This window comes from Aquarana catesbeiana, linkage group LG03 (genome assembly GCF_042186555.1).
Source record: "Aquarana catesbeiana isolate 2022-GZ linkage group LG03, ASM4218655v1, whole genome shotgun sequence".
Lineage (NCBI taxonomy): Eukaryota > Metazoa > Chordata > Amphibia > Anura > Ranidae > Aquarana > Aquarana catesbeiana.
In genome coordinates, this window is record NC_133326.1 from 741,735,155 (window position 1) to 741,759,467 (window position 24,313).

The following is a 24,313-nucleotide window of genomic DNA, read 5'->3' on the forward strand; positions in this document are numbered from 1 at the left end:
ATAATTCCTCTGGGAAAATATTGGTTCAAATAGAGGAAGAGTTGTGAGCTTCTCCTCTTACATTTCTATCATGGACTTTGCCTTCTTTACGAACAGGAACGGGCTTAATATCTCTGGGTGTCTCATTAGCTCTTATGCCCCGTACACACGGTCGGACTTTGTTCGGACATTCCGACAACACAATCCTAGGATTTTTTCCGACGGATGTTGGCTCAAACTTGTCTTGCATACACACGGTCACACAAAGTTGTCGGAAAATCCGATTGTTCTGAAAGTGGTGACGTAAAACACGTACGTCGGGACTATAAACGGGGCAGTGGCCAATAGCTTTCATCTCTTTATTTATTCTGAGCATGCGTGGCACTTTGTCCGTCGGATTTGTGTACACACGATCGGAATTTCCGACAACGGATTTTGTTGTCGGAAAATTTTATCTCCTGCTCTCCAACTTTGTGTGTCGGAAAATCTGATGGAAAATGTCCGATGGAGCCCACACACGGTCGGAATTTCCGACAACACGCTCCGATCGGACATTTTCGATTGGAAAATCCGACCGTGTGTATGGGGCATTAGAGTTTGGGACCATTTACATCAAATATTTCTGCTGTCCTCTTATGTGAGTGTTGAATTCTATTTGATGGTGGTTCTTTCACTCTGTTTCTTTGTAATTATTGCTATAATCTAATAAACATATATATTGTTACATATATTATAAAAAAAAGGAAAAGAAGAATGATTGGTGTCTCACCTTGTTAGATCTGCCAATTGTATGTTCTCTTCTGACAATGAAGAAATCTGAAAATAGTTCTAGTGAGCAAAGATGTTTTTTTGCCTCGGAGGTGGGAGGGGTGGGAGGGGGAGGGGATATCCAGTAACATAACACACCTCCACCCGTATAGACTATTCAGACGTCCTTCTTCTCTAATACAACACGGAACTGGGTGTGTCCACATTCCTCATCCTGTATAACGAGCTGAACACGTCTCATCCAGAGGCTTGCCATATATTATACAATTTTCTTATTTTATTTCCTTTAGATTTACCTTCAATTATGTAGTGCAAGGTCGTGCCTGATTGCATGCAAATTGAAAGTGTTTAGGTTTGACCTTATATCATATGTTTTTGGTAAATCTAAAGGAAAATTGTATAATGTATGGCCAGCCTAAGGGGTCTATTCATAAAAAGATCTGCAGAGCTATTCAACCAGCAAACTGCATGTCTATCTGTCATGGATGGGGGGACTGAGGGTGGAGGGATGGTGGAACCTGGTATCTCCGTCTGTTGTATGTCCTCAGAAATCAACCAACATTTTTGTAGATTTCATTATATATTGCTGAACAACTTGGATAGGATACAGGGAGCAGAGGGATACTCCAGAACACTAAACAGTACTAGGAGGACCCTTTTCACTCTGCAGATACTTCTTGGAAGAGTCCCTTCAATGGTATCTCAGGGAATGGACAGCACTGGGACACCATAAGCAATGTTCCAGGACAGGCAAGTCTTATCATTAGTGCACCAGGGGTTACCCACAGAAACAGTCACCCAGATCCTGCCCTCAGGTCTGTACTCACAAGTCATCGGGTACTTGGATGCCTCCTTCCATTGTCAGACAGAAATCTCAGCTGGGCTGCCTGGGTGGGCAGCAGCCCTCCAGGCTGGGAACTTCTCCTCCTGGACAAGAACAAGAACTTCTGTAGGCCTCAGGCTTTTTATGTGCTGTGCAGCCACCTACTGAGCACACCTCCCCAGGGATTGGCTGAGACCTCATAAATATTCTGGATACTCATTTGGCCTATTCCACTCCTATGTTCTGAGTTTTCCAGAAGTCAGGGTGGAGCAATCAATCCTGCTGCCTGTGAGACCCTGATCAGTCCAAAGCAATCAATCACTGCTCCACTAATAACAGAACAGCCCAAAAATAACTAAATATACCTGACATCCCAGCACTTAACTAGAAGGGTGCTACATATAGATGAAGGGAATCTCTGGCCATATAAACAAAGGAGCCGGACATAGTTCTTTTCTTTCAGCGGGCCAGTAATTTTTAACACTCTGACTTTCCTTATAGAAAGAATAAAAGAGATGTACTAGTATCAGAGTAAGGAAAGGGATGGTCGGCACTCAGGATGACTTCCAAAAAATGGTATTCCTTTATTGAAAAGACGTGTACAATGCTGTAAGAACAGCCTCAGACCATCCGAAAAGCATAGGCTGTTTTTACAGCATTGTACACGTCTTTTCAATAAAGGAATACCATTTTATGGAAGTCATCCTGAGTGTCGACCATCCCTTTCCTTAATCCGGTACACTGGAGGTGTCGGCAGCCTGGAGGTCTGAGCACCAGGTGGAGCTCTTATGTGGGAAGGTTGTAGCGCTTACATACCCGTTTTCCCTAAATGTTCCAGTATATCTTCAAACAGGCTCTTCATATTGACAAACAGGAATGCAAATCAGTGCAAAAAAACTCTGTAACATTTCAGACTTTAACAATTTTGTATAAAACTTGGGTGTTCAGCTTGAAGAGGTAGGCAGCTAATGAACTAAAACAAGCATGTAAGGGCCCTTTCACACTGGGGCGGCATCGTCAGTAAAGCGCCGCTATTGTAAGCGGCGCTTTACCGTCAGTATTCGGCCGCTAGCGGGGCGGTTTTACCCCCCGCTAGCAGCCGAGAACGGGTTAAAAACCACCGCAAAGCGCCTCTGCAGAGGTGCTTTGCCAGCGGTATAGCCGCGCCGTCCCATTAATTTCAATAGGCAGGAGCGGTGAAGGAGCGGTATACACTCTGCTCCTTCACCGCTCCGAAGATGCTAGCAGGACTTTTTTTCCTGTCCTGCCAGCGCACCGCTCTAGTGTGAAAGTCCTCGGGGCTTTCACACTGGAGACACAGCAGCGGCTGTTTCGAGTCGGTTTGCAGGCGCTATTATTAGCGCAATAGCGCCTGAAAACCGCCCCAGTGTGAAAGGGCCCTGAGTGTGGAGTCACATTTTACTGACTTAAGACTAAATTCAGACATCAGGCCACACATGATCTGAAAGTTCCTAAAAAACAAGGTAAGAACTCTTTACATGGTTATGGGATTTGTTTGTCTTCTTTACTTTAGTGCCTTTCTCTGGGCTGATTGAAAAAAAAAAATACCTTGGATATTATTGTACATTGGATGTAATGATGATATTATTGTACATTAGATGTAATGATGATATTATTGTACATTAGATATAATGATGATATTATTGTACATTAGATATAATGATGATATTATTGTACATTAGATGTAATGATAATATTATTGTACATTGGATATAATGATAATATTATTGTACATTAGATGTAATGATGATATTATTGTACATTGGATATAATGATGATATTATTGTACATTAGATATAATGATGATAATATTGTACATTAGATGTAATGATGATATTATTGTACATTAGATATAATGATGATATTATTGTACATTAGATATAATGATGATATTATTGTACATTAGATATAATGATGATATTATTGTACATTAGATATAATGATGATAATATTGTACATTAGATGTAATGATGATATTATTGTACATTGGATGTAATGATGCTATTATTGTACATTCGATATAATGATGATATTATAGTACATTCGATATAATGATGATATTTTAAATAAAGTTTACATGTGAAAATGTGTTTGAGCTCTTATCTGATTATGTGTGGTATAAATTGTGTGAATTTACAATAAAGGGAGTTCCAGTTTGCACCAAAGCTAGTGTCGTCTAGTCCTCGGGTACAATTCCCAGCTATAATTCCTTGTTCCGGTGTTCCAGCAGCGAGGACGCAGCACCCAGACGGGGTGCCAGGCGGTCTGTCACAGTACTTTTTTGATATTTTTCAATGCTGCATTCTAACATGACTTGGGTCCACAAATGGCTTCTACAGTAATATGACTTTTAAATGTGAGGAGAAAAAATACTTAAAAATGATCTCATCATTGGGGCTCAGCAGCAAAGGGCTTAAAATGGATATTAGCCATTTATAATAGTAAAGTAAAATGACAAGTGTCCTGACCCCCAACTCACTGTAGTACTTTATATTGGTTTCAGTTCAAAAAAGTGTCCCACCTCTGCAGGACCTCCGGGGTGGATGGCGGCTCCGATGGATAATGGATTGACCAATAATCGATCCCAGACATCATACGGGGCAGTAATGAAGGAGGGAATGTTGTCCAGTACAATGTTCTCATCCACACATAGAAAAGCATCAACTGTCTTGAAGAATAGGAGGATTGACCTAAGAAAAAATTCAAACAAATGGATAAAAACATCAATGGTCATTTTATCAAACAAATCATTTTAGTTATATAGTTTTCATCAACAACATTTTTTCATTGATGAAGACTGGACTAAAACGAAATAAAAGCGAATCTTTGATGACTAAATACTGTATTGACATTTTCGTTAACTGACTAAAACTAGACTTAAATGTTAGACATGGAAAAACAAATCTATTTGGACCTAAATCTGTGCATGTATTGCGTGTTTAACCACTTGATGACCATGGAGGTACATTCTGACCTTCAAGGTATCAGTCCAAGATAATGGCTTCATTCATCTGCAGGTGTTATCTTAGTACCGCTGATTAGAGCTGGTGTTGTTTCTACTGAGCGAGGGGTAGGCCATCCTGGCCCCGCCCATCCCCTCCCTGATTGGCTTAGAATATATTCTCCACCACTAGAAGGGGTGGGTCAGCCTGAAGAAGGAGGCGGGGCCCTGGAAACACGTTGCAGCCCACCCCCTCCCCATCTTGTGTGCCCTGTCTTGTTGCAGCTCATAGTGGTACATGAAAGCCTGTGACGTTGCCGTTCTCCTGCACTCTTATGTGGTGGGTCTGGGCTTGTGTGAGCGGCTGTCCCTCCATCTGCCTGTTTACCTTCGGTCACTCGGTGGTGGGAGTCTTGGTCTTTGCTTATGACGTTCCCCCAGTTATCATTTCCAATGGGTCCCAACATTCCCAGCAGCCCTCCAGTCTACTGTCTTGGATTACCAAGCATGATACCAGCAGCTCTACATGCAGTCTGCAAGATTTTTAGATGTAAGTGGATATTAGAACAAAGTGTTGTTTTTATTAACACTGATCTGTTTTTTCCTTTCATTTCAGTGCTAAAAAATATGCACTGTCACTGTACTATTGACACTGGCAGGGAAGGGGTTAACATCAGGATTGATCAAAAGATTAAATGTGCTCCTAGGGAGTGCTTGCCAACTGTGGGGGAGGTGCTTTGACTATGGGAAGACAGAGATCTGCCTTGTTTACATAGACACAGCGCCATTCTGCCTCTGTTGGGAATGATTGGTGGTTCCCGGCAGACATCGAGTCCGCTGGACCCGCTGATTGACTCCCACTCTGTCCAATCACAGTGGGGAGCTGGCTGCCGGCACAAACCGGGAAGAGGCAATGATATACAGGTACATGATTTTGCCTGTAGGAGCTCCTCCCCGCAGTAAATGTAAGTGGGGCGGCTGGCAAATGGTTAAAGGGTAACTCCACTTTTCGTGGGAAATAAAGTAGCAAAAAAATCTAGCGTATACAATTACTACACAAGTCATATTGTAATTAGACGTTATTAAAAACTCCCTTTCCTTTTCAATCTGCAGCCTCTGTCATTCTCTGTAAAATGCAATATGGCCACTTGGAGGCGCTCTGTACATAGAATGTATACAGAGCTCCGCCCCCCAGAAACATCATTTCCTGCTTGTGTGATTGGCTCATTGATTTTCCCAGAAGTCTGCACTAACATGAATAAAAGAAAATTTCCTGCGCTCAGAGCAATATACCATCAAGGTTCTTTAGGGAATGCAGTTGGCAAAATTTTGCTGGCGACAAATAATACAAAATAAAAAAAGAATAATATGCAGCAATTTCACACAATGAATAAAAAGTCTATTGCAGTCCCATAATAAAATCCAGGGATTGGTAGATACATCACAAGTGCTCTATTATCACAAAGGGTGATAAGAAGATCCTCCATCGATATCCCAGCACTCCAAGCCTCTTACTCTCCATTGTGGACCACCTAAATAAAGTGGTCAGCAGCGCTCCATTAACCATCAACCCCAAACGGAGCATCTAGATGGTCCTCCTAGTCCTCGGGACCGGACCATTCCACCAGAAGCAATGTTATACCATGCAGCATAGAGGGATGAAACAGAACCTCATTCCACAGTATTTCTAAACAGCTGTTTATTGAAATCTATCAAAATATTCACAAACAGTGAAGCATAAAATACATGTCAAGCCGATAATCATGTCCGAGTTTCAAACCAACAAAATGGCCAACTTCTGTGCATGGCGACGTCACGTGACCAGGCTCTACACTAAGATAAAAGTCAGATTTTGGGCATCCCCTTTAACAAAAATCTCATTGGTGAGATCCTCCCAATAGGAAATCCCTCCTAAAGAGATGCAGACACTGCCACTTTCCTCATTAGAGCCCTGCAGGTGCAGCAGTTGATTGATTATAATCATGAAACCATACAGATTCGCACATGGACACAGACAAACACACAGGGATTTCTTCAGAATAACAAAAGGTCAGAATCTGCAAAGTTTGTTACAATTTCTGCAATGTACAGAGATCACCCAGAGGGGAAGGTTTTCTCCTCAACAAAAGTGGAGTTTCACTTTAACATATTTTTACTGCTAAAATTAACAGTTGTGATCAGTTCAGGATTTTACAATTGTATTTTTAGTATTTACAGAATATTTGTGTAAATTTAACACATTTTTTTGCATTTCAATTCACAACATTTTGATGCCATGATTTTACGTAATTTTACAGGTAATTTCACAGACATTTGTTACAGTGTAGGGTTAAATGTTAGGGATAAGGGTTATGGTTAGTGTTAAATATTAGAGTTAGACCACTTTCACACTGAGGCGTTTTACAGGCATTTTTGCGCTAAAAATAGCGCCTGAAAAGCTCCTGTAAACTGCCTCTCCTGCAGCCCCAGTATGGAAGTCCCAGAGCTTTCACCCCGGGGCGGTGCGTTTGTAGGACAGGAAAGAAAGTCCTACAAGCAGCATCTTTGGGGCGGTGCGGAGCGGTGAATACAATCAATGGCCAGCGATGCTGAAGTGGCTGCAAAGCGATTCGGCAGTCTTGCTTTGCAGGCATTTTTCTGCCGCTAGTGGGGTTAAAAGCGCCCCTAAAACTATGGCACTTTACCGTCAATGCCCGCACCACCCCAGTGTGAAAGTAGCCTTAGGGTTAGCGGGAAATTGTTGGGGTTTTCATTTCAACCTTAACAAATACTGCTAACTCTTTTGTCATTTTGCTCATCATCTTCCCCCATTCCTGGCCAGTGAGGCTTGGAAAAAGGTCTGCTATGATATTTAGGGGGACTTCAAACTTTTCTTCTCTTGATTTTCATGTGGAGTTTCCCTTGAATACAAATCAGACTAGGAAGGTCTGCTATAGGATATGGGGAGACCTCATAAAATTATTTTCTTATTTTTTGTGGGGTTCCCCTTAAAATTCATATCAGAACTAAAGGGCCAGGTATGAGGTCGGGGTCATTTCTTCACCTATCCTGGCTCCTTTGTTTCCATGGCTGGGGGTTCCCACCATGTATGTGAATGGGGCCAGTGACATTACTGGTTGTTAAGGAGTCGGCAGTGCTGCACCCGCTGGGTCCTTAGCAACCAGTCACAGTGGGAAGCATCATGTGTAATAGTGGAAATAATACATAGATTATGTATGACATTCAACCCCCACCAAACCGGTAAATGTTCGGGGATTTGGACCCATTTGTGTTCAGACCGAACCGTAAGCTCCTCCCTCCTCTTCTCTTCTACATGAGGGATGGAGGTGTAATGGGCACTGCTTATATCAGCCTCTCCACAGTATAGGGAGGCAAAATGGCTGTACGTTTATTTCATAGAAACCAAATCAACTTTACTTTCCTATTACAGAAAACAGCCGAGCCCTTTTCACCGAGAACGATCATTATCTGTACCGTGACCCCCTCCCCCTCCACAGACCAAAAATATTTCCCTAATGAATGTTTCCTCATATTTCTGTACAAACCCAGAGACAGAAATCTGACACATAATTCTTCACTACAACAACAAAGATATTTCTACCGAAGAAGAGCGAAAACCAGAAATACAACATTTTACAGATTTATATCTTGTTTACTGTGTTATAGCTCTGACCTGACATGTCCCCTCCCCCACAGTCACACACTATTATTATTATACGTTTATATAGCTCTGACATATACTGCAGTGCTGTACAGAGATCACTGATCCAGTCACATCATCTATGTACAGAGGAGCTTACACTCTAATGTCCCCTCCCCCACAGTCACACACTATTATCATTATTCATTTATATAGCTCTGACATATACTGCAGTGCTGTACAGAGAACATTGAGCCAGTCACATCAGTCTCTGTACAGAGGAGCTTACACGTTAATGTCCCCCCCCCCCACAGTCACATCAGTCTCTGTACAGAGGAGCTTACACGTTAATGTCCCCTCCCCCACAGTCACATCAATCTCTATACAGAGGAGCTTACACGTTAATGTCCCCTCCCCCACAGTCACATCAATCTCTATACAGAGGAGCTTACACTTTAATGTCCCCTCCCCCCACAGTCACATCAGTCTCTGTACAGAGGAGCTTACACTCGAATGTCCCCTCCCCCACAGTCACATCAGTCTCTGTACAGAGGAACTTACACTCTAATGTCCCCTCCCCCACAGTCACATCAGTCTCTGTACAGAGGAGCTTACACTCTAATGTCCCCTCCCCCCCCACAGTCACATCAGTCTCTGTACAGAGGAGCTTACACTCTAATGTCCCCTCCCCCACAGTCACATCAGTCTCTGTACAGAGGAGCCTACACTCTAATGTCCCCTCCCCCACAGTCACATCAGTCTCTGTACAGAGGAGCTTACACTCTAATGTCCCCTCCCCCCCACAGTCACATCAGTCTCTATACAGAGGAGCTTACACTCTAATGTCCCCTCCCCCCCACAGTCACATCAGTCTCTATACAGAGGAGCTTACACTCGAATGTCCCCTCCCCCACAGTCACATCAGTCTCTGTACAGAGGAACTTACACTCTAATGTCCCCTCCCCCCACAGTCACATCATTCTCTATACAGAGGAGCTTACACTCTAATGTCCCCTCCCCCACAGTCACATCAGTCTCTGTACAGAGGAACTTACACTCTAATGTCCCCTCCCCCACAGTCACATCAGTCTCTGTACAGAGGAGCTTACACTCTAATGTCCCCTCCCCCCCCACAGTCACATCAGTCTCTGTACAGAGGAGCTTACACTCTAATGTCCCCTCCCCCACAGTCACATCAGTCTCTGTACAGAGGAACTTACACTCTAATGTCCCCTCCCCCACAGTCACATCAGTCTCTGTACAGAGGAGCTTACACTCTAATGTCCCCTCCCCCACAGTCACACACTATTATTATTATTATACATTTATATAGCTCTGACATATACTGCAGTGCTGTACAGAGATCACTGAGCCAGTCACATCAGTCTCTGTACAGAGGAGCTTACACTTTAATGTCCCCCCCCCCACAGTCACATCAGTCTCTGTACAGAGGAGCTTACACTTTAATGTCCCCCCCCCCACAGTCACATCAGTCTCTGTATCAGAGAGGTTATGTGTGCTGCAGCTCTCCTCTCTAGACACAAGGGGGCAGGAGAGTTCCCTGGCTCCAGTGAGGATGGGAGATTCTGGGGATGACCCTGGCGATGGTCCTCCTGGGGGACACAACTTGCAATCCCAAATGACATCTTCACCTGGAGACCTCGGCTATGGTCCCAAAAAAGTGGAGTCTACCCCCACTTTCAGACAGCGGGTTGCTGATTATTTAAAGAGGATTAAGAAGGAGGAGGAAGAGCTGGTGAGCCTGAAATCAGAGTACAGGAAGAAGAAAGCCGTGTGTGATAAAGCAAGGAGCAAGAAGAGACAGAGCCTTAAACCAGAGGTTAAAGTTTTGGAGGACACCATGAAGTGCCAGCAGAATCTGGTGAAATCATTGAAGGAGAAAAGTGGAGCTTTGAGGGAGAAGTTCCAGAATGAGGAAATGTTCCGGAGAATGAGGGATGACACCAGTTGTGGAAAGGCATCGGCGGTGGCAGTACGGGTGGGGAGTGAGAAGGGGGTCCTGGATGCTGCCCCTGTTATCCCATTCACCTCAGGATCTGTCTCACCGGAGGAAATGGCGGCCTCTGCCTCCCCCCTCTCCCCAGAAAGCTGGAGGAACAACACAGGAGGCACATCAAGATGGTGGCGGTCTGCTGAACATTATTCATGAAATGGAGTCTCCCTTGAGTGGAAGAACCTTTCAGTTTGCAGTGGATGAGGATGATGGCGAGGACTCTGCACCTGGACCTGTAAGAATAAAACGTACTGAAAAGTCATGTTTGGTAAAAACTGTCAGTATGGACTCCAGCATGGAGAGCAGCATGGCAGAAAATGGAAAAGGTTTCTGCAGTACCACAGCTGATCGTATATCTGGATTAGATACAATTGGTCAGATGATTTTGTTGTGTATAAAAGACAGATTGCGATCGGCAGTCCTACAGCTATGATTAAGCGCCTTTAATGGTGCGAAACGCGTCAGTTATCATCTGGACCTGTGTCTCTGATTGATGTATGGATTAAGATTTATTCAATAAAGGCATTATTTTGGAGTGCCGCTGTCCTTTTCCATTTTCTGCCATTTGACTTTGCCGATCTGGCACCCTTCATCTCCTATATACTAGAACGGTGTGAACACAAGCAATACCACCTGGAGTAATAATTACCTTGATTTGATGTTTCTGGACTATGGAGAGCAGCATAGATAGCATACTTTCCAACAGTCCCGATTTTCCCGGGACAATCGTGATTTTGGGACCCTCGTCCTGATCGGAGGCTGTCCCAAATAAAATTACAGGATTTTGCTTTTGTCCTGGGAAAACAGAACTGTTTTTGGCACCTGAGTTGCTTCTGGCTCCAAAAATATGGCCGCCACTGCGAGATCTCTTTCCTGCTTTCCATGGTTCTCGGTTCAGATCCAAACTCCGCCCCTCCAGCCCTCTGCACTGCAGCTCCTCCCACTCTCCCTCACAATGTTATTCGGCCATCCCCCACCCCCGTGTGTGACCCCTGTTTTCATGGTGTTGTACTGAGACAATTTCCCCCCCATGAAAACCAGGGGCGTGCACAGGGCGGGGGTGGTAGATGCCCAAATAACATTATGACAGAGAGTAGGAGGAGCTGCAGTGGAGAGGGCTGGAGGGGTGGAGATTAGGAGGAGCTGGACTGGAGGGGCGGAGTTGCAATCTCAGCCGAGAGCCAGGGGAAGCAGGGAAACCAATTTCATCAAACTGGTCTGTGAGAGGCGGAGCCAAGGGACTCCACTGCACTGGGGACACCTGATCTAAGGAGGGACTCCGCTGGGGACACCTGATCTAAGGAGGGACTCCGCTGGGGACACCTGATCTAAGGAGGGACTCCGCTGCGGACACCTGATTTAAGGAGGGACTCTGGTGGGGACACCTGATCTAAGGAGGGACTCCACTGGGGACACCTGATCTAAGGAGGGACTCCGCTGGGGACACCCGATCTAAGGAGGGACTCCGCTGGGGACACCTGATCTAAGGAGGGACTCTGCTGGGGACACCTGATCTAAGGAGGGACTCCGCTGGGGACACCTGATCTAAGGAGGAACTCCGCTGCAGACACCTGATCTAAGGAGGGACTCCACTGGGGACACCTGATCTAAGGGGGGACTCCACTGGGAATTTCACCTCCTCGTGTCCAGAGATGAAGTGCTCTCTGTGTCAGGACTTGGGGCATCTAGCTAAGGATTGCAATAAGATCAAATGCAATCTTTGTGTTAAGTTTGGGCATGTATACAGTCAGTGCCCTGCGGCCTTACATAATCAGTCACTTTGGTAGAAGAGTTTTTTGTCTGGACATGGAGGAAGCAGAGGAGATTGGGGCTGTGGCAGGGGTCCCCAATGTCTCTGTCCCTGTTGTCTGAGTGCAATCAGTGTCTGATGGTCCATCCAATGTTGTGTCATCCCCTTGTGTTGTGCCCCCAGAGTCGGTGTCTATGGATGTTGTGTCTGATCCCCCGTGTCAGTCTCCCCAGAGGTAAGAGGGCTGTGGTGGGAGCTGGACCAGTGTGTATGGTTGCACTGACCCCCACTCCCCAGCATCTGAGGACCAAAGGGTGTGAGACACTGAGGAATGGAGTGAATGATGGTGGGGGTGCTGGGGTGAAGGGTGGGGGAACTTTTGTGGTGTGTGGAGGGAGTGGGGTGGATGATGTTGTGGATGATGGTAGAATGGAAGGTGAGGGGGGCTTTGCAGTCAGGATTGTCTCATGATATTATGGAGTGGTTGGAGGCAAAAAGAAAGTCTGGGAAGAGGAAGAACAAGAAGGATGTGCCTGTACCTGAACCTGGGAGTGTGGAGGTGTCCAACACATTTGAAGTGCTTTCTGAGGTGGAGGGTGAGGGTTCTTTGTGTGATTTATCTGTGATTTCAATAGAGGAGGAATTACAGAGTACGTTGAAGTGTGTAGGGTCGCCGAGTAGGGAGGGCGTAAGCAGGCTAAGAAACGTTTACCTCAATCATCCTGATGGCGGTTCACACTTCTTTGAAGGTGGCAACTATTAATGTCGCCAGCATAAAATCAGTAAGTACTCGTAACATGGCCTTATTTTTGCTCAGTAGGTTTGATGCTGATATTTTTGTAGCACCCAGATGTTTAGGCAAGGTTGCTCCTAAATATACCTGCCAGGTGTAGTTACCTTGGCTCATCATTAGGGATCGATTGATTCCCCACTAAATCTATAATTGCTGCACTTTTCTCTTCTGCCGCTAGGTGGCCGGGTACCTAGTGACATTAGATAAGACAAGGGCAAAGCAAGGACAGAGTAGGAGTATATGGGGTAACTCAGCCAATGGGCGGGGGTTTCCTTAAATCCCTTGGCCTGCTTGGAGAGCCTATATATTTGAGTGGAGTCAGGTGATCAGTGTTCTGTGCCACCTGGATGGCTGCCTTGGTGGACGTGAGTTGTACTGCCCGGGCTGCTAGGCTGGAGTTTGGGCCTATCCTGGGCACATGTGGCTGCTAGGCTGTGTGAGGGCCTATCCAGAAGCAAGAGAGGAGGATTGGGATTGCGGTCCAACCAGAAGTTATGGTTCTGCTCGTTGGAGAACCTGTTGTGGGCTGAGCTAGAGGGGAAACTGCCGCCACTAAGGGACCATCCACCTTATTACCAGGGACCACAGTGAGTAGCTGAAGCAAGTACCGGAGCAGCATTCTCACCAACTGGGGATGGTGAAGAATCGGGAAACTTCAGCAGGTGTCAAGCCAGTGACCCAACCAGCGGAGGTGACACTTGCAGAGCAGCCTTGTGTGCCAAGCCAGGGACCGAGCAGGCCAGTGGGGTGAAGCTTGAGAAGTATCTGGAGTGCCAAGCTAGGGACCCGGCAGGGAAGCGGGGTGACACTTGAGGAAGAGCTCAAGGGATTCAGTGGCAGTGAATCAACAGGTCTAGTGAGACACTGGGAGCTCAGTGGGTTGAGAACCTACAAGAAGTGACTGTAGAGAAAGTAAAAGAGTTTGTTACAAATTGAGTTAGAAACTGTTCTAAGATTGTTGCCATAGGAGACAGCATTCCTACATATGCAGATGTGGTGTCTTGCTGGATGCCTTTCCCTGCATTGCTGTCTACCTGTAGAAGTCTCTGAGTCTGCCAATTAACATTGCAACTACCTAAGGGTGTGCTGGCCCTAAACCCTCTCTCCCACTGTTCTGTTCAAGACAAATAAAATCTCTTTGCATTCAAGAAGTGTCTGGTGCCCATGAATCTATCTTGCACTACACCCACCATGCCTCCTAACCCACTCTATATGGAAGGATGTCAGCAGCTCTTGACTCTGGAGGTTCTCATTAGACTAAAAGGAGGTCTGGGATTTTGCTTCATTTTCTCTTTACAGGAGACCTGGTTGCCACTATAGAAAGCGATGCCAAATGATTATATATGTGTAACTGGGAGTGGGAGCTGGCTGCGGAGTATGAAATGTAGGAGTGGGAGACTAAGTGGCTTAATATGCACAATGATGATACATGAAACAGCATTGAAACGTTTTGCACGCTGGTACTATACCCCCTCGTGCCTACATACTATTTACCCCCAGGTCTCCCCTCCTGTTTTCGGGGCTGCACTCTTCCTGGTTCCTTTTTGCACATATTTTCGGAGTGTGATAGATTACAAACTATCAGGAAACTATTCACCCTGATAGACACGTTGGTGGGCAGACATCTTGCTCTGACACATGAACATTGCCTTTTATTTGGTAAAATCCCAGATGTCCCCAAACATTTGCTGAGACTCATACACACTACATGTGGAGCTATCCAATGGGCAATTGCACTAAACTAGAAATCAAATGTGGTAACTTCACCAAATTATGTTGATGGAAAAAACTTTCCATACATTACATGATTCCAAATCTTCTTTTGATGCAAAAGGGGACCCATGGTTCATTTCCCTCCATTCAGAATGAGTTCATTCTAACAACTATGTGCTCAATGACAGTTGGTTCTCATGTAATGGATTTCGCTTTGACCCTTTCCCGTTGTTTTAGTTCTTTTGCAGACAGAATTTCTCTTTTTGGTTTTTAATGTTGTTTTCTTTTGAGATGATATGCAGTTCTTATATAATGCATATTCTTTGTCAATCCATAGATTGGGGTATACCCCTTTGCCTTTAGATTGGTTTGCCATTAGACGAACCTTACTTGGGGATCCAGATTTTGTGACAGGAATATGGAGCATCTAATGTATTTACATCACCTTATTACAATTCCACTGTATTTTTTTTCTATCTCTGTCATCTTTCGGCATTTGTCTATTGTCATGTATTGTTCTTTTTTACTTTTTTCAATGAAAAAAAACTTTTATTGTATGCCCTTTGTTCCTGTTGGGATTTACACGCCTTATTTTTGACTCTTTGATGCCATCTACCATCCATTTTCTGAATTACATTCAGAATAGTTCTTTGACTTTCCATGTTGAAATTGTCCACTCAGCAATGTTTCCTTAATCGTGGTCACAATCTAGTGCTGACAAACTGTATTACAACAAACACACCTTTACTTAAAGAGAAATTTGGGGTTTCTAAAAAAAAGACCCTTATACTCAGGTGGATGCAGCATCTGTCCCCACCACCTCTGCAGTGAGAACTGAGCAAGTAACCACCACCGATCACTCGGTTTTCCTCTCCACTCTGAGCTGAGAATAAGAGGGAAGTGGTGCTAGGTTGGTCTAAGGAGTGGGGTGAACCCGCATCCCATATGTAACAAGCTAAATGGAAATTTGATCCTCTTGCGGGACTTTAAAGAGAACACCTACTCACGAGTAGTAAAGAGTATGAGAATTATGGGAATTGTTGAAATGAATTTGGTGTTTATTAGTGGTATAGATCTGAATAGGTCTATAGTACATAGGGTGAATATACACAGGATACAGCATGCATGATACATACAAAAAATGTCAATACAATATGCAAAATTCCACAATCATAGAACTCCAGTACACATGGAACACATATGCGGGGAGTATCCAATGCGTTTCGAGATATGACAGGATACCCCTTTACCTAGCAGTACTCCTACCCCCTCTTCCAGTTTTCAATCTGAGACTAACACCCTGCTTCCCAGGATTGTATCTTCAGGTACCAAGGCACCCCCACTACAAGTCATCACTGACAATCACAGTGGTGGGCCCCCTTCGAACTCTGAACCTTTATGACACACGGATCAGGTAAGGACTGAACTCCCTCTTATCATTGACTCTACTACAGAGAACTTTAATGTCATCAATTTGTAATCCTACGCCCTATCGGACATGCAGACACAAGTCTTAGCCAAGGGTTTAAGCTTTTGTCCCAACCAAGATTTAGACCAATTCAAGGTCATCAAAGACATTCAACTCTTCTCCAGAAAATTAATACTCAAACAAATGTACACTAAAGAGATACCCATCAAACCCAACTTTGAGCAACATGAACTCAAAGCCTTAGACACTCTTGTCGAACTCCTAGAGGAGAACGACACACCAGACTTAATTGATCGCATCGACTTGGAGCAGCTGCCCTGTCGCTTTGATCAATCGGACCTCCCTCCCCCCACCATGTGTCCTCAAGAACAAATCTGATAAATTTCCCAATCTCAACATCAATTCTAATGTAGCCGCCTTTGTCAAACTTACCACCAGTGATATATACAAAATCAAGTCCCCTGACCCTAGACAGGACAATTTGACGAGATCTGAGCCTGAAGCCCTCCGTTTACTGAAGGACAACCCCAAAATAACCATTAAACCCTCCGACAAAGGAGGCAATATTGTGGTGATGGATAATGAGCTGTACATTAACATGGGCACCCGGATCTTTGACAACCAAGATTGGTATTGCAAGATACCGGCAATCAGAATCGAGAGATTCCACAGGGAGTTCTACAACTTGATTGACCATGCCTACAGCGAAGGCGTTCTCAACAAGGCTGAATGGGACTTTATACGTACCCAACACCCACATACCCCACATTTTATTCTCTACCCAAGTTGCACCAAAGTCTCACATGCCCACCTGGTAGACCGATCATTTTGGGCAACGGTTCCTGCACCGAGCGACTCAGTCAATTTGTAGATGGGTATCTATGCCCCAAGTTCTCAGACTCCCCAGTTACATTTGGGACACACTGCATCTCCTACAAAACATCGATGGCCTCTACATCTCTCCCGAGTCATCACACGTGGCAGTGGATGTGGAGGCCCTCCATAGTTCCATACCACATGACAAGGGCCTCTCCTGTGTGCGACACATTCTTTCTCTCAATAGTCAGTACAACAAAAAGACCAATGAGTTTCTACTGGCAGCACTTGAATTCATTCTCACTCACAACTTTTTCACATTCAACGGCTCCCACTACCTCCAGGTGCAGGCCGTTGCGATGGGGACCTCATGTGCCAACCTGTACTTGGGGGAGTGGGAGCACATGATACATGAATCAGTGCACCTCGCTCCATACATGGAGAACGTTGTTATGTGGTACCGCTACATCGACAATGTTCTCCTAGTGTGGAACGGGCCCACATCCTTATTACCTGCTTTTCTTAATACACTCAATGACAACGACTTCAACCTGTCATTCATCATGACCTGGGATCAGAAATCGATCACCTTCCTTGATGTCACTATCTATAAGGACAGTGATGGATCCCTCAGTACCAGTCTTTTTAGAAAATCCTCTGCAGGCAACTCTATACTCCATGCCAGCAGCTTTCACCCTCAGCCATTCATAGCCTCTATTCCGTACAGTCAATACCTTCGCACCAGAAGGAACTGCACCGATGATGCAACTTTCATCAAAGAAGCCAAAACCTTACAAATACGATTACGTGCTAGGGGTTATTCCAACTCCTGCCTTAAAAAAGCCTACAGGAGGGTTCGTGCTAGAACGCGCAGCGACATACTGTACAATCCCTCGACCAAAAAACTCAAGTCCAAACCCATCTCCATCATTACGAGGTTTTCCAACCAACACGCGTCTATTAAGAAAGTCATATCCAAATACTGGCACATGCTCACCATGGATTCTTCCATTGGCCCCTTTGTACCCCCCACACCGGCATTCACTTACAAACGGGCTGGATCTCTCCGAGACCAGCTGGTCTGTAGTGAGTTCAAAGGCGGGGGCAAACATGACCCTTGCAAAAACAAAGGCACCTTCACGTGTGGTGGATGCATTTACTGCAGGTTCCTCAACACTTCCAAAAATATCGCCTTACCCAATGGCAAACTCTTCAGACCTAGGCACTATGCTAATTGCAAAACATGCGGGGTAGTGTACTTACTTACATGTGAATGCACATGCTTCTACATAGGGAAAACCATCCAAGAGTTCTGGCGCAGGGCCTACAGGCACATCACAGCCATGCAAACCTGCAACCCTAATCTACCCCTGGGCCATCATGTCACAAATGTACATGAGGGCATTTGCACCAAATTTTGTTTCATCATCCTCGATCGTGTACACATGGGCATGCGCGGAGGGGATATGAACAAAACACTTCTGCAACTAGAACAGAGGTGGATCTTCAGACTAAGAGCCACCCAACCCCCAGGATTAAATACGTGTATATCTTTCAGAGCTTTTTTGGAGGGTTTTTCCTCAGGGGGCTCAGAGTGGGAACCGGACGAGATCCCCCTAGGGGCAAATTTCTCTTCCCCCCTCCGGTTAAACCTTCCCTGGCACTGACCGGTCCACCCCCTACCTATAAACATATTACACTATGTCTTTATTTTATCTCTCTTAAGTTGTACATAGCTGTATATTATATATAGAGTATTTGTTGTTCCTTGGGTTCATGCCTAATATGTTCTCTCTGATTATGCCTAATTTACTGATCTTTATTATCCTCTTTTTCTGATTATGCCCCTTTTCAGTGTTCCGGTATGCTCCAACCTCTCCTCTCTGTGTGCCCTCCTGTTTTTATCTCCTAACATCTGACCCAATGTTTGGTCTGGCCTGTCCCTCCTCCCCACTCTGTATGGCTGTCCCGCTTCGGATGCATCGCCAAGTTATTCCCCACTCGGCGCAGGGGGGCCGCCTGATGCGACTATGTTGCCACAGGCGGCGTTCCTGTAACCGGAAGATTCTGGATCGTATGTCTGATCCGGTCTCTTCCGACTCCTGCGTCGTGGGCCTTTCGGCGCGTGTCTCGGCCCCGCCACGTGCGGCACACGTCATCATGCCGGGGATTGCACGTCACTGTACCCGGAGGCTCATACACTCCGGCAGCGGTCTCCAATGGGGCCGATGCGCGTGCCCCAGGCTCGGAGGGGGCCAACCTTCCCACCCATTGGCCGCGCCCGTGACCTATCGTGAGCGTGGCCTTACTATTTTAATTGGCAGTGCTTATCTCCCTATCCTATGGCGTCCTCCATCTCGGCACGACGATCCTCTTCACACCGCTCTTGAGCCAGGACCCCACCAGGTAAGACAGCCACACGCATGGTCTTACGTCACCCCAGGGCAGACACCCAGCTTGCTGCTCCAATTTCTACCTCTCATCCTTTTCCACGCTGTTTTGCAGACCGGACCCGCCAAGCCTCCCCTGGCCTGGACCCCTGACTGGGCACTTATCCTCCAGTGCCCTGGATAATCCTCCTGCACCACACCATACCATTGAGGAGCAGGCCATACCTGTATGTTCAGTGGTGTTATGTCCCCCCCACACCCCTCTCCCTTTGAGAGATTTTAATGGATGCAGTACTAGATACATGCCCCCCAAGCAATATTATATGGTCAGTACCTCACTGTTTCTCTCCATGTATGTTACATACTTGTACCACAACAGTTTTCTTTATATATCTATGTTTATATTTGATCATATGATATTTTCTACAATTGGTTTATAATTGTCTTTTTAATTTATAGACATACCTTTTGTTTGCTGATTCCAATCAGATACCCCTGAGGAAGAGTATATTATGAAACGCGTCGGGTACTCCCCGCATATGTGTTCCATGTGTACTGGAGTTCTATGATTGTGGAATTTTGCATATAGTATGTACTATAGGCCTATTCAGATCTATACCACTAATAAACACCAAATTCATTTCAACAAATCCCATAATTCTCATACTCTTTACTACTCGTGAGTAGGTGTTCCCTTTAAAGTCCCGCAAGAGGATCAAATTTCTATTTAGCTCCGCTCTGAGCTGAGAGCTATGACTATCAGTCAGTTGCTCTCTGCTCTCTCCTCCGGCTCTCATTGGAGTGATGGGCTGGGGAAGGGGAGGGAGCAGCATAACTGAGAGGCTGAGCCAGCTGCTGATCCAGGCATTTGTGTGAATCCTGACTATAAAGTCAGGATCTTTCCCCAGCCTGGACCGGCTGAGTGACATCAACCAACAGCCGGGCTTTTGCACACTGTTGGCTGAAAACGCGTGAAAAAGTGCAGAAGGAACTTCCCTCCTGTGATCCTGTCAGAGAGCTCACCTTGCTGGTCGCGGTGCTGGTGCGCGTTCCTGTGCATGCTGCTGTGCATGTCCCTGAAGGCGCTGACCGGTGTACTGGCGTGCGGGCGCGTGCATGTGCAGGTGTGCGCGCGCGCCTGTGAGCGTCGGCGTGCACGTGCACGCACTGTTTGGCGACAATTGGCCTATTTAGGTTTGCCATGCACTCTGCTCGGTGCTGCCTGATCAACAGCTTCCGGTTCCTTGTTCCCCACTACCTGTTCCAGTGTTCCTGTGTTCCAGATCTCCTGACAACCTGGCTTGCCTCTGACTCTCCTCTGATTGCTGCCCGTACCTGACCTTGGCTTGTTTGTACCGTGCTGCCTGTCTGTTGCCGAACTCTGCCTGTATTCTGACCTGCCAGCTTGCTCCTGCTCAGCACCTGTTTGCCTGTGTTCCAGTTCACCATCTGCTGCTTGAAGTTCCTCTTCCACCCAGCACCTGGATCCCTCATCAGGCTCTCTTACCATTCCTTACTCCCGTGCCTCCTGTCTATTTTACCAGGGGCCGCGAGTGGGATACATACGGGAGACCACCCTCTGCCCAAGCAGACTCACCGGTCTGGTAAGTAAAGTCTGACAGTAATGCCCCGTACACACGGTCGGATTTTCCGATGGAAAATGTCCGATCGGAGCGTGTTGTCGGAAATTCCGACCGTGTGTGGGCTCCATCAGACATTTTCCATCGGATTTTCCGACACACAGAGTTTGAGAGCAGGCTATAAAATTTTCCGACAACGAAATCCGAATTGTCGGAAATTCCGATCGTGTGTACACAAATCTGACGGATGCCACGCATGCTCAGAATAAATAAAGAGATGAAAGCTATTGGCCACTGCCCCATTTATAGTCCCGACGTACGTGTTTTACGTCACCGCGTTTAGAACAATCGGATTTTCCGACAACTTTGTGTGACCGTGTGTATGCAAGACAAGTTTGAGCCAACATCCGTCGGAAAAAATCCTAGGATTTTGTTGTCGGAATGTCCGAACAAAGTCCGACCGTGTGTACGGGGCATAACAGGCAGCCATGACCGAGTCTGGGCAGGGGGCCTCCCTCATGGATGAACTTTGCAGACACCTGGTGGGTCTTACCCAAGCCATGAAGAGCCTTCAGGAAGGCTATGCAAGATTGGAGGAGCGAGTTTCGGTTCTATCCTCTCCCTCTAATCCCCAGGGAGCATCTTCTGCTGGACTTTCATCTGCACCCTCCGTGGTAATGCTTTCTCCTGAGCCTAGAATACCCACTGAAAGCGCAGCAAGTACCGTGCGTTTCGCAATGCCTGCGAGCTCTATTTTGCTCTGCAACCATGTACCTTTTCTTTAGAAGCAACAAAAGTGGGCTTTGTCACGTCATTACTGTCCAGTGAACCCCAAACCTGGGCCCATAGCCTGCTGGAACAAACATCAGTATCCCTGGATAGCTTAGAGGCCTTCTTCCTGGTCATGTCCCAACTGTATGAGGATCCACAGTTGACCACGACTGCATAAGCCACTCTGCACTCTCTACAGCAGGGTCGCAGGGCAGCGGAAGATTATGCGGTGGAGTTCAGATGCTGGAGCTCTGACACCAACTGGAATGACGCCGCCTTGCGTCACCAGTTCAGAATGGGACTTTCGGATACACTAAAAGACAAGCTGGCACGTGTTGGGATACCCCCCTCCTTGGATGAACTCATCAACCTGTCCATCCAGATTGACTGTCGTTTGAGGGAACGCTGGTCAGAAAGGTCTTCTCACCAGTTCTGCCCTACTTGGATGCTACCTAAGGTTCCCAGTGCGGTCAGTCAGCTTCCTCCCATCTCCACTACACCTGCTCTAGACGCCCCAGAGCCTATGCAGCTTGGGTTGCTCTGTCCCACACTGACTCTGGAGGAAAAGCTGCGTAGAAGAGCCCGCAATCTTTGTCTGTATTGCGGTGAGCCCGGGCACTACATGAGGGCCTGCCCCAACAAGATGCGTAAGTGCCTTCCTGCTTCTTCATTTTGTGCATCTATTGTACCTAAGATCGGTTCTCACCTTGCTCTCTCCACCACTTTGCAGCTTCCAGGAGGGACTACCCCAGTGACGGCCATCATTGATTCCGGTGCCTGAAGTTGCTTTGTCGACCTGACTTTCGCTGCCAATCTCCGCATCCCGCTTCAACCTAAGACCCAAGGACTTACAATACACCTGGCAGATGGCTCTACCCTTCGTTCTGGTCCAGTCACCAAAGAGACTATCCCTTTACTGGCCATCATTGGCACCCATCACCAGGAACTTCTTCGTCTGGATGCCATCTCCTCTCCCCTATTCCCCATCATCTTGGGAATATCTTGGCTGCAAGCCCATAATCCCAGCATTAACTGGACCACAGGGGAAGTTACTTTTCCTTCCGAGTACTGCCAACAACACTGCCTGTACAGGTCTTCTACTGAAACCTCTCCACTCCTTTGTATGGACTCAGATCTGGAACTACGACAGTCTATCCCTGAACCCTACCAAGACTTTGTGGATGTATTTAGCAAGAAAGGAGCAGAAACATTACCTGTGCACAGGCCTTATGACTGCCCTATAGAGCTCCTACAGGGAACTGAGGTTCCTTTCGGAAGAATCTTTCCGCTAACTGAGCAGGAGTTAAGCACACTAAAAACCTACATTGAAAATTTGGAAAAAGGGTTTATCCGCCCTTCTACCTCCCCAGCCGGTGCGGGCATCTTTTTCGTCAAAAAGAAACACCATTCCCTACGTCCCTGCATAGATTATCGGGAATTGAATAGGATAACTCTCAAGAACCGTTATCCCCTGCCCTTAGTACCAGAACTTTTTCAAAGGTTGGGAACCACAGTCGTGTTCACGAAGCTTGATCTTCGGGGAGCTTATAATTTAACCACTTGACGACCGCCGCACAACGATATACATCCACAGAGCGGCACGGGCAGGCAAAAGGACATACATATACGTCCTTGCCTTCCCCCCGGTGCCAGCGGCGGTCACCTTTGGTCTGGCAGTGATCAGAGATGAGGGGGAGGCCATCCGATCGTGCCCCCCCTCACGATCGCTCCCAGCCAATGAGATTCTTCCCCTGCCTCTGTGTAGTACACAGAGGCAGGGGATGTGATGTCATCTCTCCTTGGCTCGGCAGTTTCCGTTCCGGCGCCGAGGAGAGAAGACATCAATGTGAGTGCACCAAACACACACACACACAGTAGAACATGCCAGGCACACATTACACCCCCCTTTACCCCCCGATTACCCCTCCCCCCGTCACACTGACACCAAGCTGTTTTTTTTTCTGATTACTGCATGGTGTCAGTTTGTGACAGTTACTGTGTTAGGGCAGTTAGTATTAGCCCCCTGTAGGTCTAGGGTACCCCCTTAACCCCCCTAATAAAGTTTTAACCCCTTGATCACCCCCTGTCGCCAGTGTCACTAAGCGATCATTTTTCTGATCGCTGTATTAGTGTCACTGGTGACGCTAGTTAGGGACGTAAATGTTTAGGTTCGCCATCAGCGTTTTATAGCGACAGGGACCCCCATATACTACCTAATAAAGGTTTTAACCCCTTGATTGCCCCTAGTTAACCCTTTCACCAGTGATCACCGTATAACTGTAACGGGTGACACTGGTTAGTTTGTTTATTTTTTATAGTGTCATGTAAACAATAAGTGTCAGAAAGGGCTTTGTCTTCAAGTGGTTAGAAGAGTGGGTGATGTGTGACATAAGCTTCTAAATGTTGTGCATAAAATGCCAGGACAGTTCAAACCCCCCCAAAAGACCCCATTTTGGAAAGTAGACACCCCAAGCTATTTGCTGAGAGTCATGTCGAGTCTATGGAATATTTTATATTGTGACACAATTTTTTTGCACAAAGTTGTCACTAAATGATATATTGCTCAAACATGCCATGGGAATATGTGAAATTACACCCCAAAATACATTCTGCTGCTTCTCCTGAGTACGGGGATACCACATGTGTGGGACTTTTTGGGAGCCTATCCGTGTACAGGACCCCGAAAACCAAGCACTGCCTTCAGGCTGCAAAATACTCACTATACCTCTCAGCAAATAGCTTGGGGTGTCTACTTTCCAAAATGGGGTCATTTGGGGGGGTTTTGTGCCACCTGGGCATTCCATGGCCTCCGAAACTGTGATAGGTAGTGAAGAGTGAAATCAAAAATTTACACCCTTAGAAATCCTGAAGGCGGTGCTTGGTTT

General features: G+C 46.3%; 2 protein-coding genes across 3 annotated transcripts in view; one reads left to right on the forward strand and one right to left on the reverse strand.

Annotated features, from left to right (window-relative positions):
- Nucleotides 1-808, reverse strand: part of LOC141133876 (NACHT, LRR and PYD domains-containing protein 3-like) — a 169,760-nt gene extending 168,952 nt beyond the window's left edge. For both annotated transcript variants that reach the window (XR_012243130.1, XM_073623468.1), the window contains exon 1: nucleotides 749-808. The gene's annotated coding sequence lies outside the window, so the exon portion shown is untranslated. The remainder of the gene's footprint in view (nucleotides 1-748) is intronic.
- The window catches only part of LOC141133875 (NACHT, LRR and PYD domains-containing protein 12-like), a 981,044-nt gene that overhangs the window by 580,100 nt on the left and 376,631 nt on the right, over nucleotides 1-24,313 (forward strand). The gene's annotated exons all lie outside the window — the stretch shown is intronic.